The sequence below is a fragment of the Rhipicephalus microplus genome, chromosome X (assembly GCF_043290135.1).
Source record: "Rhipicephalus microplus isolate Deutch F79 chromosome X, USDA_Rmic, whole genome shotgun sequence".
Lineage (NCBI taxonomy): Eukaryota > Metazoa > Arthropoda > Arachnida > Ixodida > Ixodidae > Rhipicephalus > Rhipicephalus microplus.
The window spans coordinates 204,015,632-204,029,996 of record NC_134710.1 but is presented as its reverse complement, the minus strand read 5'-3'; positions in this window follow the sequence as shown (position 1 = coordinate 204,029,996).

Below are 14,365 nucleotides of genomic sequence, written 5' to 3'. Positions count from 1 at the left end.
TGCTTTCGTCTTCTTTAAAGACGACAATCTTTCTTGGGGACCTTCAGCGCAAAAATTTTTCTGTCTGTCTGTCTGTCTGTCTGTCTGTCTGTCTGTCTGTCTGTACACTTGTCTGTTTGTCCACTCTTAACAGCATTGGGTACTAGAAACAGCCGACCCCATCCGCAGTGCCGAGCAATGTTGCTCAATATTGAGCGTTCATGCTTGTGCAATGGTCAATTATATAGTAATTATTGCAGATGTCTGAGGCACCATACCAACACGTATATATTCTGCATGAGCGTATTTTACTAAAAAAGGCAGACATAAGTCCTTTTAAGGACCGTATCGCTTATCACACTGCGCGGATCATGCAACGCTTGCACGAAAGGCAAGTGTTTCCAACGCTTTTTTAAGACAACACGGTGGTGGCACCTACCCGTCGCCTTGCGTTATATACCTTATGACCTCTGAGACAGGCGCGCACACCCGTCCTAGAGCCACGATATTTGTTTTCTAAGAAAACCGCCAGATAGCGCTCATGTCTCACGTGTGACGTCACTTGATGCGTTTGTTCGCCTCCGCTGCACACTCAAGGCAACCTAACGCAGCACTTCCAGAATACCACTAACCGATTTGCTTGCGCAAAACATCAAATAAATGTCTTGTTCACTCTCTTTACACGCAAGACTATCGTCTTTCGACGACATTTGCAGAAACATGCAGATACGGGGCCAATTTTTTTTTCATGTTTTTGTTCAGTATAATTTAAACTCCGACGAAGGCATTACAGGGTGGTGCATATTAGCGTAATTTGAGTGTCAGGCAGACGTGATGTTGTAAACAAAGTGTCGTAAAATGCAGGTATTCTGTTGATTTGCACGAGGCAAAATGTTGCTATTAGAAGTTATACCAGTATAATGAAGGCATGGTACTTTATTTAGCCATCTTTTGTTGTGCATTCGCACCTTAACATGATATTCAAGAGAATGCCTCAGCGAAGCCGCTAATAGATCATTTTCATGAAGAGGAAGTACATAAACTTTTGAATCTTATATCACAAATTGTAGAGCAAGAAACTAAGGCGATCCTATTGTTCTAGAAAATTAGGTGAATTTCGTTTAAGACAAATGCGTGAAACTGGGTAAAGTTGGTTGTCATGCTTTAAATTTAGAATGTAAAATCTAAAAGATTAAGCAGCAGTGGTAGAGTTAACAACCAAAATATAATGGTCAGCTGTTGCACTTCTTGAATCAACACAGGGGGTGTAGCCAAATAGAAGAGGCACATAGATTTGCTGAAAAAACAGTTCACTGACAATAGCATAATTATGAGAAGGTACACCATCAGTAGTCAACACACGGCATGAATGCAATTGGCATTGTTCATTTTGTCTCAGGAGCGAATTATGTAGGCAAAAATAGAAAGCATGTCTATCAATATTTAATTTTTGTTTGAATACAAACAATTTTTCCCTGAAAATACTGAACATATGCCAAATAACATGAAAACAAACCCCTGCTCCTTACAGATTATGATATGCACTCTGACTTTACACAATAAAATATAACAAAGACTACACAGACATTGTGCCTTTTATGTGAGTGGCATCCTCAGTATGCACTGGCACCAAATAAGCGGATGTCACCGAATTCACTGTTTTTCTCATATGTTTCTGCACATCCGGTAGGGAGCGGTGATTGTTGTGGCACACTGAGTGGTCGTGATGGTTGAACCACGACTGGAGAAGCTTTCTCTTCCTTCACCTTTGTTTCCAAGACAGCTTCGTCGCATGGAGAAGTCGAAAGCATGCCCCACTGTCAAGTAATATTTGACGAGTTCTGTCTTAAAATGAGTGGATTTTGTGAAGTTGACCGGCTTTTGCCTGTTTTGAAATAGAAAGTGGTATCTCGTCCACCGCATGGTTACAAACCTTGTAAACCGGCTTTGATCGTTCGCAGAGGTGCGGTATTTGGAACTGGGGAACAAGTTTCCCAAGGTTTCACTATGATGCTTCAAAATGGCTTTAATGCCCGGCGGACGAAGTGCTTTCGAACAGTCTGAGAAACCCTCAACCTGAGGTGTAGACAGAAACAATCGATGTTGTATTTTTTCGTGGTGCATTTCTTGTTCCCTTTCGCATGTGTTTTTGGGTGTCGCTGATAAACGTCCTTAGATAACGGCTTTGTTTCAATGCACCGACCACATTTTTCACCTCATGACTGCAAGTACTCTCAAGAACAAACATCAATGTGTTCGACACCACTTGCATCAGTGGAAGAGGCAGGAACCGACCAACAGGGTGAAAGAAACACAAAAAATACATTGCAAAAGCCACCCATGCGAAGCATTCCAAGACGCAACTCATTGAACACTGCTTGAACACGGCGCATGCCTTTGACTTCAGTAATGAGATGACGCTGGCTCGAGAACAAAAGGGGAGGGGGAAGAGAGAGCTTCTCGAGTCGTGATCCATTCATTGTGACAAGTTGGCGTGCAACAACAACCACGGCCGCGTTCTTGACGTATAGAGACATACGAGACATGCAGTAAACTGCGTGACCTCCACTCATTTGGTGCCAGGGCATACTGAGGACGCCAGCCGCATATTTGGTGAAACGTCCATGTAGTTTTTGTTATAGTTTGCTGTGTGAATTGTGAGTCTATACTTTTAATCATGAACTCTTCCGTCTTTTGGAACATTTCTGCATTGTTCCCTAATTATAACTCTGCTTTATACTGTGGTGTACCAAACAACATGACGATAATTTGTTTTGATGTTTTAAATAAAACTTTAATATTTTGTTTGAGGTATATATGCACTTGCCAGAAGAAGAAAACAACAAGCAGAACTAAATCTTATTTAGCCACCAATGCAGCTGACTAAGAGTGACAGAAAGAAATACTATGCTTCGAGTGCTATCTGTTGGGTAACCACCATATTATATGGTAATTTTAAACTACGAGAACGTTCTTTGTGCATCATTTATTTACCTAGATAAACTAAATTATAATAAATAACTAGATACACTGAATATGTTTCAGATTAAGAGCCCAAATAACACCGTGAATAAGCACAAAGTATTGATTCGTTGCCATCATTAGGGAGTAAGGAACCAGCAAGGATTCAGTTTATAATAAAGCTTCAGAAATTTTATGTGTGCACTATTTAGGTTTCCTCACTGCTGTGTTTTTCACTGCTGGATTGTTACATAGCTTTCTGCCAGTCCTGGCACAGCTTTCTTAGGATAGATTGCCTAAAAACAGTAGAACAATATTTGCAATATATTTTGAGTCTAGGTCGATTGTTTTTTTAATAACTTTGTGCCAAACTTCAGGGTTGGCTTAGATTTAAAGATCTTGAAAACCACGCAAATTTTCACTGAGAAAAGTGGTGCACAACTAGCACCATTTAGACAGAATTGTAGTAGTTAGTAGCCGAGCCAACACCTGACTTAAGTGCACTCACAAGGCCTGCATTGTGATCTTTTTTGCGAGTGTTGAGGTAAGCCGTTTGTTATTTCAAATCGCTCTTCCAATGGTCTGTATGTGGCTTAGCTCAATGGCGCCAAACGGGTGGTGTCGTTATAATGCTGCTTTGCGTCATAAAAAGGAAAGTTGTCGTAGCTGTGGAGTCGTCGTCTAACGTTGAAGCCGGGTGGGACATTGGAGTGGAGGAAAAAAATGTGCGTCGCTGGAGGGGCTGCTGCAGCAGCTTTGGACGACATCCAAGGAACTTTGACTGTGCGCTCTTTTAAGAAGTGCGGCATTTCAAGTGCGCTTGATGGCACTGATGATTGCGCACTGTTTGATGACAGTGACTAGGAATTCAGCGACGAGGGAAGCAGGGATTACGAGTTGGAATGAGAAGTCATGTAAAAGTATACACTATGTGCCTGATGACAACGATCCCTGTTATGAACAAAACGAGCATTTCTTGCTCTCGTAATTACTGTGGCTGTGACAAGACCCAGTGTTTCGCAGCACTTCTGAGTTTGTCATCCGAGCTCAAGCGTTTTCATGTATGATGTTTTTTCATAGGCATGGGAATCGTACGAGTTGAATCGTTGCCAATTTAACACCTGATCCTGTCAGAAATCAGACAATGCAGCGCTACTTCTTAATCGTGAGACTTTTCAATGTGAACGTCATCCTGTCCTCACGCACACTGCTGCATCAGTTGGACGTTAGCATTTATAAGAGCCTCTGCTATTTGCAGCACGTGCGAGCACCCCCACATGATCTGATTCATGGCACAGACTCCAATCCCATCTTTCATCTTAGGTGTTTTGCTACGTACTCCCATAGCAGCATAGGCATCTATATCTATGGCCTTGTTGTTACTCTTCATACATTTTCATTTGAATGCCTTTTGTAGCAGACCCATCTTGTCAGCCGATTCTGAATTCTTTGAAATACACTCTAAGGCAAAATTACCTGAAAAAAGGAGTAACGGAGCCTAATAGGCGCGCGCGATGAACAGATAGACCGTTGAGGAGCAACCACAGAGGGAAGTGTACCGCGTGCAAACCACTTACCCCCGTATTCACAAACGCTCCTCGACTCGACTTTCACCCTTCACTTGACAAAGTTGAGCACTGCACCACTGCTCGGACAAAAGTGACGCTGCGCTGCTCGAGAATCGCACCACATTATCGCTGATATGCAGTGACTTGTCTGGCCTAGCGAGGGCGCTTCCAACGTTTTTCTCAAGTAAAGGTGAACTGTTCAGTGAAGGGACGTTCTTGAATACGGGGGTTAGTCTCCAAACACGCTCCAAATAGATGAACCGACCGCTGAATGTAGCCAGTGCGCAAAGCGTTGCCAAGGTCACTAGCCGTCCTCCTCCGCTCCTGGCTCAGTCTTTCCCAGTATTTTTCTGGTGACGGTTCGCGTAGCGTCGCGCTCGGAGTGCTCTACCACGGCCGCCTGAATTCGACGATCTAGGAATTACGACGTGGTGCTTGTGTGTACGCTTGGATGAGCGTGGGCTGCGGCTTTTACGTTTCGCTGCACCCACGAAGTCTGGAGCAAGTTTCGACACGTCGGCACGCCGCGCTGTATTTCTGTGGCATCAAGATAGTCCCAACCAACACACGACTGCAAGAGTTGGGAGGGCCAACATTGTGGCTGAGAAGACAGCAGGCCTATCGGATATATTCTTCAGTCCGACTCAGGGCAGAAATCAGCGCTGGACTTTTTCGCCATTAGGTTATCATTATTTATTCTACTCTACTTGTCGCGTGTGTGATACGGATCGCGCTTGCCTGCAACCAGCTTGGTCGTGTTGTACATCGTACGCTCGAAATGCACCGCGAATGTCAGCTTCGGCGTCTGCAGATCGCCTGTGCTTTGTGACCGCCTGCAAATTGGCCGCCATTGCCACCGGCCTCCCGTACGCTCGCTCATCGAGTGCTCGCCTGTCTTCGCCGCCGCGATCAGCTCCGGGCTGACGATATTGGGCTAAGACCTCGTCGCTGTGTTGCTGTGTTGGGAGTCATCGAAAACACGTTGCGGGTTCTCGTAACGAACTTGGTTGTAGTATATCGCGTGCTGGAAGTGCACCAGCATTGGCTGGCGGGGCTTTCGCTAGCGTCAGAACTCAATAAAAAATGGTAACCATTACAGTTGGCTTTCCCGTCAGTCAGTCGGAAGAAGCTCGGCGCCGTCCGTTGGCCGCGGCGGCGGACTCACGTTTGCGCGCTGCGCTCGATCGAGTTTGTGGAAAATGGCCGCATTACCATCGATTTCTTCGGCGCTAGCTCCAAACCAGCTCGGTGCTGTTGTTGGCGTCGGCCAAGCGTACGCTCACTCTCTTGTTCGAGGTTCGCTGGCAGCAGACGCTCCGCCTGCAACGCCGTGTTTGGTCTCGCGTTCACTTGCTCGAGCTGAACGACGTCGCTTACTTAGAACTCGCCGACTTGTTGTCGGCACGGTGTTTCGCGGTGGGTTGGCTGCGGCCGCCGCTCTTAAGTTGTTGCTCTACGGGGATCGAAATGTGTCTGTGACGATGTGTCACATCACAGGGAAATTATTAGCATGTCATATGTCGCGTATGTTTTTATTTCACCTTGCACGTATTTCTCATATGCATTCGTATTCATCCGCTGTCACGTGTGACTCACTATTTTATATACGTATTGTGCAGCCGTGCGTGAGCACAAACCGTGCTGAAGGCTGTGTGCGCTGGCATCTGCGATGCCCGTTATCTGTCTCTTTCGTCAGAACAGCTTCAGAAGGACTGTGCAAGATGTGAAGGTAAAGTTTTGTGTGTCATAATTTACACGCATGTTTTTATATTAACTTGCAAGTACTTGTCGTATACGTGCATTGTCATCTTGTGTCACGTGTGTCTAACTATTTTTACTATCCTATTGTACGTACAGCCGTGGGAACACAACAGGAAGAAGGCTGAGTGCGCTGGCGTCTGCACTGCCTATCATCTATTGCTTCCGTCGGAGGAGCTACACAAGGAGTGAACGAGATGTGACAACGAGACTGCACTTGTACACTTCACCATGAATTCACTTAAAGGAATGGAGAAACATCATGTGTATATAGAAAAATAGAAGATTTCGATGTCTCACTTTTGTGTTTCATTGTTGCCGTCACTGCGAAAGCAGTTACACACAGGTGGCTCGCGTGTTCTTTTCTGCGCTATTTGTTGCTCACTGCGCAGAAAAAAACAGGCGAAAAAAGTATCAGGCGTGCTTGAAAATAAACAAAAAAAACATTGTTTGAACTGGGGATAAAAAGTGAATCCGATTGGAGTACTTGAGCGGATCAACCGTTCGTCCGGCGAAGTGCCACTGTGAGTACTAACGGTTGCACGGTAAGGTGTAAATGTGGGGATTAACAGTTGCCCTATAAAGTCCGAATGTGAGGACTAAATGTTAGTCCTTTGAGGTGAATTGTGGGTCTAACGGTTACTTACTAAGGTCTAATGTGAGGACTGAATGCTAGTCACTTAAGTTTGTCTTTGGGGACTAACTGTGAGACCTGGTGCCGTTAGTCCTTAAAGAAAATAATGCTTGTGGCAGCCCCATCAGTCCCCAAAAGAACAAACCACACACTTTTTTAATATCCTTTGGCCGTAGAGTGAAGTGTTCCCATTTAGTTATTTTGTGTGTGCTTGATAAGCGGACATGTGAGGAGTGCTACCAGTATAAGTCTAATCACTTTCTCTTCATAATGCAGGCCCTAATTTCTAACCAATCGCCTTGCATCAAGGCTTCTTCCACGGTCGTCGCAACCATCACCATGCAATTGCTGTTTGCAGACATCGTCGACAGTGCACCCCTCTCGGACGTACGCTCACCTGGTGAGCTTGTTCACTCAAGTTGCACCACATTGGCAAAGTCTCGAGTAAAGACTGGCAACTATACAGTATGCTGCCAAGTTTTCATCTGTGAACTTCAATGGGCATGTGAACTGTTGTGGCGGTATGGCTGTTGCTTCTCCGATTGTGATGCAGGTTGTCCTATTTGTCATTTACTCTAAAAAGATTGCATTTGCTGTGCGTGCTGCTGTTTCTGTGCCCACAATTATGATTGATACCGTATGTAAATCTTTAGCTGACAATACTGGTGTTATCTTGTGCGATTGAGGTTACCGGGTCTTAATACTCGTTCCTAATACATTCAAAAAATTAAATTTCTTCCCAACAACTTCCGTAAACAAGTGAGTGTAATTTGCCACTTTTCTAAAGATGGGCATAACCACTCGCTACAATGTATCAAGTTGCAATCTGCATTCACTGCAAGTCCAAAAAATTGGGATGCTAAAATCAGTGGCATGCACAATATTACAAATAACTCAATGGAAACACTAGACACTTATGCAGAGCAGCTCATAACATTATAAAGATAGCTTGAGCTGACCTCTAGGTACAAACTAATAAAATCGGGACTGAATGAACAAGAATCATTGTGTCAAGGCAGATTAATCAGTTATAATCCATTGAACTAAAGCACAGCAACTTGGTAATAACTGAACAGAAACAAGTTGCATGCCATGTGTATTCGTTGCGTGATCAAAATTTTCGCTTGGTTGTGGCTAGGAGGTCACATCACTATGCTAATTAAACTGAGCACTAAAAACAAGTTCTTGTTCTGAACCTTTTGAGCTCCATCAAGACAAGCTGTACATGAGCGGGATGTACCAGTTCTTAACGCTGCTATATTGTCTCTGTTCATGAAATCGTGACATAGCCAACAGCAGTGGCAACCATCATCGCATACAAGACATGCATCACTCTTCGAAAATTATCGAGGAGGCAATGGCTGTCTGTGGTATTCGGGTCCTCCAATGTATTTGACACAAAGTAGTTTTGCCAGCCTCTTATTTCTTGTCTATGCACATTTCTACTGATATTGCCAATACTATAAATAAGAGCTTTTTCCGTCAAACTTTGGCGAAGACTGTATAAACAAGATGTGCTTCCATTTACACCTGTATTCGTTTTTTCACAACCAAGCAGATGACATAGTATGAAAGAAACTTGCAACGTGTCTTGTTCACATCTGTTGCTAAATGTTTGAAACGTCTTTTGTAACACTCGCATTCATGTCTTGCTCTGTGACCACGACAAATAAATAAGAAGTAATCTTGGTAAACAAATGTCTCCTTTTTTCATATTGCATTCAATTACTTTGGTATGTTGTTTGCTGCCTAAGGTGTGGCACTACATGTCCTCATGGTTTCTTTAATGCAGCCTGAACTTCTGCACATGAAAGTACTGCACCCCCAACACTTGTTCATTTATTGCTGTATTTTCTTACACAAACAAAACTACACATTTTCAATGCTCTAAACAAAATGCAGTATGTATGTCACATGCGTCGGAAGCTTTGTCACTTGAAAAGTCTGTTTTGCGTCTAATGGACAAGCACAAGTGTGTTCTGACTTTTTTATTTGTTGGCTATTATGGCACCACTTGTTTATGCATGAACAAATGTGTTTATAAAAAGCTGGAAGAGCACTCTTTTTGTGCATGGGCACCTAATTATGCAATTGTTCTCAACATAACCGAGTTTTTTTCCAGGCCAAAAGCTTCGGAGCTGTTCCCATAACTGGACAAGATGCCCTTTATTGATAATTCACACACAGTAGTATTTATTTCCTGCCCACGTCGCATGAAAGTCAATACGTCACACAGCAATGTGGACGACACGTTGCTGGTATGTTGCGAAAACGTTGCCAAGATGTTAAAAGTGTGATCCGGGACGTTGCCCAATTATCCTGATTGTTACAGGCAACGTTATCTTGTGATCAAAAAAGAGGGCTTTTAGCGCTTCTAGGCAACGTCACAGACTAACATCTGATGATATGATGATATGTAGGATTTAACGCCCCAAAAAAACTTTATGATTATGAGAAACGCCATAGTGGAAGGCACTGGAAATTTCGATCACCTGCATTTCTTTAACATGCACCCAAATCTGAGCACAAGCGCCTACATCATTTTTGCCTCTATCAAATATTCAGCCACCACTGACTGACATCTGGGCGTTTTCATTCAACGTGGGATAACATTCTGCGTTACTTTGTATATTCTGATGGGCGTACTCTGATTAACTTTTTGAGGATATTACCAGAAAGTCGTTAATTATGAATTATTCTGGTATCCTCTTTTTTATAAATTGAGACATTTTACCGCATTTAAGCTCGTTAACAAATACGCCCGTGTCAAATATCAAATTCGTAATGAAAAACATAGCGTTGGCAATTAGGTGCGAAATTATTTTGATAATAGCAGGCAGGTCTTTATTCATTCCTTCACCGGTGAATTTGAGGTAATGTGTCACCCAATATATTTCTTCAGGAGTGGTGGAGAAAAATAGTGAGAGAGACGTACAAGTCATGGGATTTTTGTGATAGAGGGTTTGTCAACGCTAAAAAAGTAGGAACAGAAAGCATGAGCAAAGTCCAATCCAGTCAGCAATTAACTTATATTCAATGTGTTGGATTACAATTCTGGATACTTGGTGCCAAGAATTTTTATTTAGAAAGCAGTTTATAATGTCCCATTTTAGTTTATCATTGTCACGTGCTTGTGATATTTTTTGTTTGACACACGAACGTTTTGCAGCTTTTATTGTTGGTTTACAGGGTTACGTAATAGTATGTAGTGGGAAATAACTTAGTATGAAACGACTGAAGTTTGTTTTTTAGGGGTCATCAAACTTGCGTAAAGCTGCTAATAGCTTTTCAGGCATCCCTGTGTTATGGGGATGAGCTAAGGGTTTTTACATTTCTTTTTACGAGTGAATTTTGGATATGTGATTTAATTTTAAAACAGTTTAGAAAACGCTTTCGAGGGATTATTACAAGGTTCCACCTTGGTGAAGTCCAAGTCAGCTATGGCAGTTCTGAAACTCTTTTTATCTATAACATATTTGGAACGTGGAACAGTACAAGGACGAGATTGGTAACTGAAGCATAAGAGCAATTGTTAATGATTGGTAATGTATATGTCAAGAACTTTCACAAGCGGTGAAGTTATCGAGTTTGAGAAAGCATGATCTATCACTGTTCTAGCACCACTGGGAACATTTATTGTGGGAACATCAATTAAGGATTCTCATCCGCAGCTTCGCATTGGACTAGTGTAATTAACAGCAATAGGTGAAGTATAATTGCGTAAGATAGTGTTGATATCACCCATTGAAATAGCAGTTTTCTTCTCAAGAGTAATGTTATGAAAGACATTTTTAAGATAAGCGAAAATCTTCGATGGAAGATGAGAAATTTGGCAACTGAAGCCAAATATGAATCATTACTGATAACAGGATGGGGCTCAATAAGCGATGTCTATCCAAACTGATATGAAATTAGTTGCGAATCAATGCGAATTCTGCCTTCTTCTATAAGAAAGACCAAAAGATATATGAATGGCTGCACTATCATGACTGCTAGCAGGTCTATTACAGTATTGAGTTGTAGTTTGGGAAGCAATAAAGATTTCTGTCGTTAACTGATAACCATGTTTTCGTTAGCGCAATAATTGAAAAAGAGATAGTTTCGAAAGAAAGAAATCGATTTCATCGAAGTGTTTACGCAGGCTCCCGAAATTAAAATGAATAATTTATCTACTTATGAACATGTTAACGTGATCTAGTTCTATAAGAGCATCCATGGTAATGCAATAAAACGACTCAACGAAGACAGGCTTAGTTTATTTTGGTCAAATCAAAATCATTGTGAATGCGTAGATTTCTGTTAGTGATAGTCTTCCTAGCGATGATATAATACTCGTTCATCCAGAGAAACATCCTGTTCTTTTTTTTAGTGTTAAGGCTTCAGAAAAGAGGACCTTGTTGCTTGAAGTCAAAGTATGATTGATAAAGATGAAGGCGTTCGAAACACCAGGAATACCAAGATCACTAACACTGATCTTCGCCTTACGTGCTTTCTGATGAAGTCAGATTTCTTTGTCCAAGAGCAGAAGCGTGCAATAATGTGTTTTTTATTGTTAGAACGTGTGGGCACGCGATGCACAATGTCCAGATTACCAGGCGATATTGAACAGGCAGCTTTCTTCCTTACCATTTTCATGAATATGCTGCGCTCTTCCTCCTGGGAGCAGGGACCGCCCTTGACCTCCACATTGTTCATGCACGAGTATTGTTCCAGTTCCTCAACTTTGCGGCTGAGAGAGCCATTCTTGGTTGTTAGTTTCTGTTTCTGATGTACCAATGTAATATTTTAGTTACATAGGTCCTCTACAAGTTCATTCAAGTGTTCTGCACTCGATTTTGAAGATACAACTTCTCTTTTTTTTAATTCTGCAACATCGATGCACCATTTCTTCATTATGAGTAAGAACTTGCCGAAGACCTTCCTAGATGTTTCTTTAGCCAGACTGTTAATTTAGACTTTAGCTTTTTAGAGTTCAGGTTTATTTTATATGGTAAATAATCTTTATCATAAAAATAATGGCAGACACAGGCATAAAATGTGAAACAGATTGCAGCTGTTGGCATCATTGGCAGTAGTCAAAGATAGAAAATTTTACAGAAAAGAGCTTGAAAGAATGCCTGCATAAACACGAAGTTCTGCTTAAGTTGTAGCTCGTGCAATGCTACTGCGGCCAGTGAAAAGCAGGTTCTGGCGCGGCTTATTTATGGGGCTTTGTCTCAGGGCAGTAGCCTCTGGTGGTACAATTGTCTATTGCTACAACAGGCCACACTATAACAACGCAGTCGCCGCTTCACGACGTGTGGATAATCCAGCACCTTCCACGGAGAATGCGAAGATGCAACACCACGATGATAACCGCAAATGCAGTAGCCGCAATGGGTGAAGAATGGGTGGTCAGGATAACTGCATGAACAGGGAACTCTGCTTAAGTTGTAGCTCTTACAATGTGACTGCTGCCACTTATCAGAACCCGCAAATAGTGAGTGTCTGAATAGCATTATCAATGTAATCTGCGCAGCTGCTGGACTTTCGTGAGTGTATGCATTTCCTGCAATAAATCATTACCGTCTTTCATTCATTTATAAATAGGCAGAGAACACATATGTGGCTTCTTTGTATTAGAAATTGTGTGTAAGCGCGAATAAACAAGGACGTAGAAAAAGCTGACATGGACAGAGCGCTACTTTCCGCTGATATTTTCGTCAAAACCAATAAATTTATACTGAGCGAGCTGAAATATCGTAAACAAAAATGTTTTGTGTACTCACATTGTTGAACCGAGCACTTTTATACTGCATTATCACAACATGCCAAAGAGTTTCATGTCACTACGTCAAATCGAGCTAATTAAGCTCTTATTGAGAAAGCGGTAGTTAAGCTTGGCTAACGTGCATGTCTGATTACCTCGCAATTTTATACGCCTCCATAATCTGCCTTATCAACTTTCCAGGTGCCCTAAATGTTATTGCCGTGTTTGCCGAGTGTTAAATAACATTGCCGAATCGTTAATATGGGAACAACCAATGAAGAAGGTCGAACTGCCACAATAATGCCAGCTCAACGTTACGAGATGGACGTAAATTATGCCATGCATGACTTCCATTCAATGATTATGTTTTCGCCTGGCATTTGTGCTCAGTCATCAATTCACCTCACCTAATACCAAAATTTCTATATCTAAAACTAGCGAAACGGCCACGAGCACGCTACGAGCGTAGCATGTAGTCCCTTTTTACATAATATGCATGTCATGATTGCCATGTTTGGACGTATCGTTTACCTTCATCATCTGTTCGTGTCCTTTATTAGTAAAATTGGTATATGTGACGCTATCGAAACGGCCGTGAGTGAATCATGAGTGTGGCATGTAGTCATGTTCCTACATGACACGCATATCACGATTATCATGCTTGCGCAAGTCATATACCTTCACTATCCATTCACGTCCCGTACTGCGAAATTTCGTACATGTGAAACTACCGAAACGGCCGCGAGCGCATCATGAGCGTGGTATGTAGTGATGTTCTTACATGACGCGCATACCATGATTTCCAAGCGAGGGCCTGCCACGTTTGTTCGCCATGCATTCATGTCATACCATACCAGTTTTGCGATAGGTCACGCGAAGGACACCACCATAGGAGCGCCAAGACTCTGAGATGTAAACCATGACATTCATGACATACATGTAATGACTTTCACGTTATGAGTAGTCACCTATTCTCGTCATGAAGTCTTGTTATAGCACACCAATTTTCGTATATATCCCATTATCCGAACGGCTTGGATGAATGAATGAATAGATGGATGGATGAATTAGGTCAAACTTGCCGATGTTCGCTAAGAAATGCTTCGCAATTAGTAAGTGCTCTGTTATCAACAATACGCACCCCGATATGAGTCTCCACATTGTAAATATCAGGGGAAAACGTTGCACTTCAAAGCACCGTTTTTTTTTCCTTTGCGTTACAGCTGTTCAGCGGGACGCAACAGATTTTCGGTGTCACACCACTAAAAAATTGTCTGCGCGCACGTGCGCTACAATGAATCGTACCTAATAACAGGAAACAGAAGGCAAGCTGCGCTCCCCTTCCCCCCCCCCCCCCCACACGTTTGCGCATAAGTAAAAAGCACGAGAAATCACGCAAAAAATTACACAGACACGTACAAATCCTCCCGAAGCCACAATGAAACACGAAGTGTCATTCGCTTTTAATGATGGAGTGTCAGCGCCCTCCCCAACGAAGTGGCCTGAACTGTCAACTCTGCCCAGACGCACTGGCCCATTGACGGTGACGCCACGTAAGAGGCCGCACCTTGTTTTTTAACGAGTGGCCGTGTAAGTTCCTTCCACCTTGGGGTTACAGGGCTTTATAAAGGAGTTAATAAAACAGGATTGCGCAATGGCGCGTGTAACGAGCCCTAAAGGGCGGAGGAAAAGATCGGGACGGGCTCATTGCCTCTT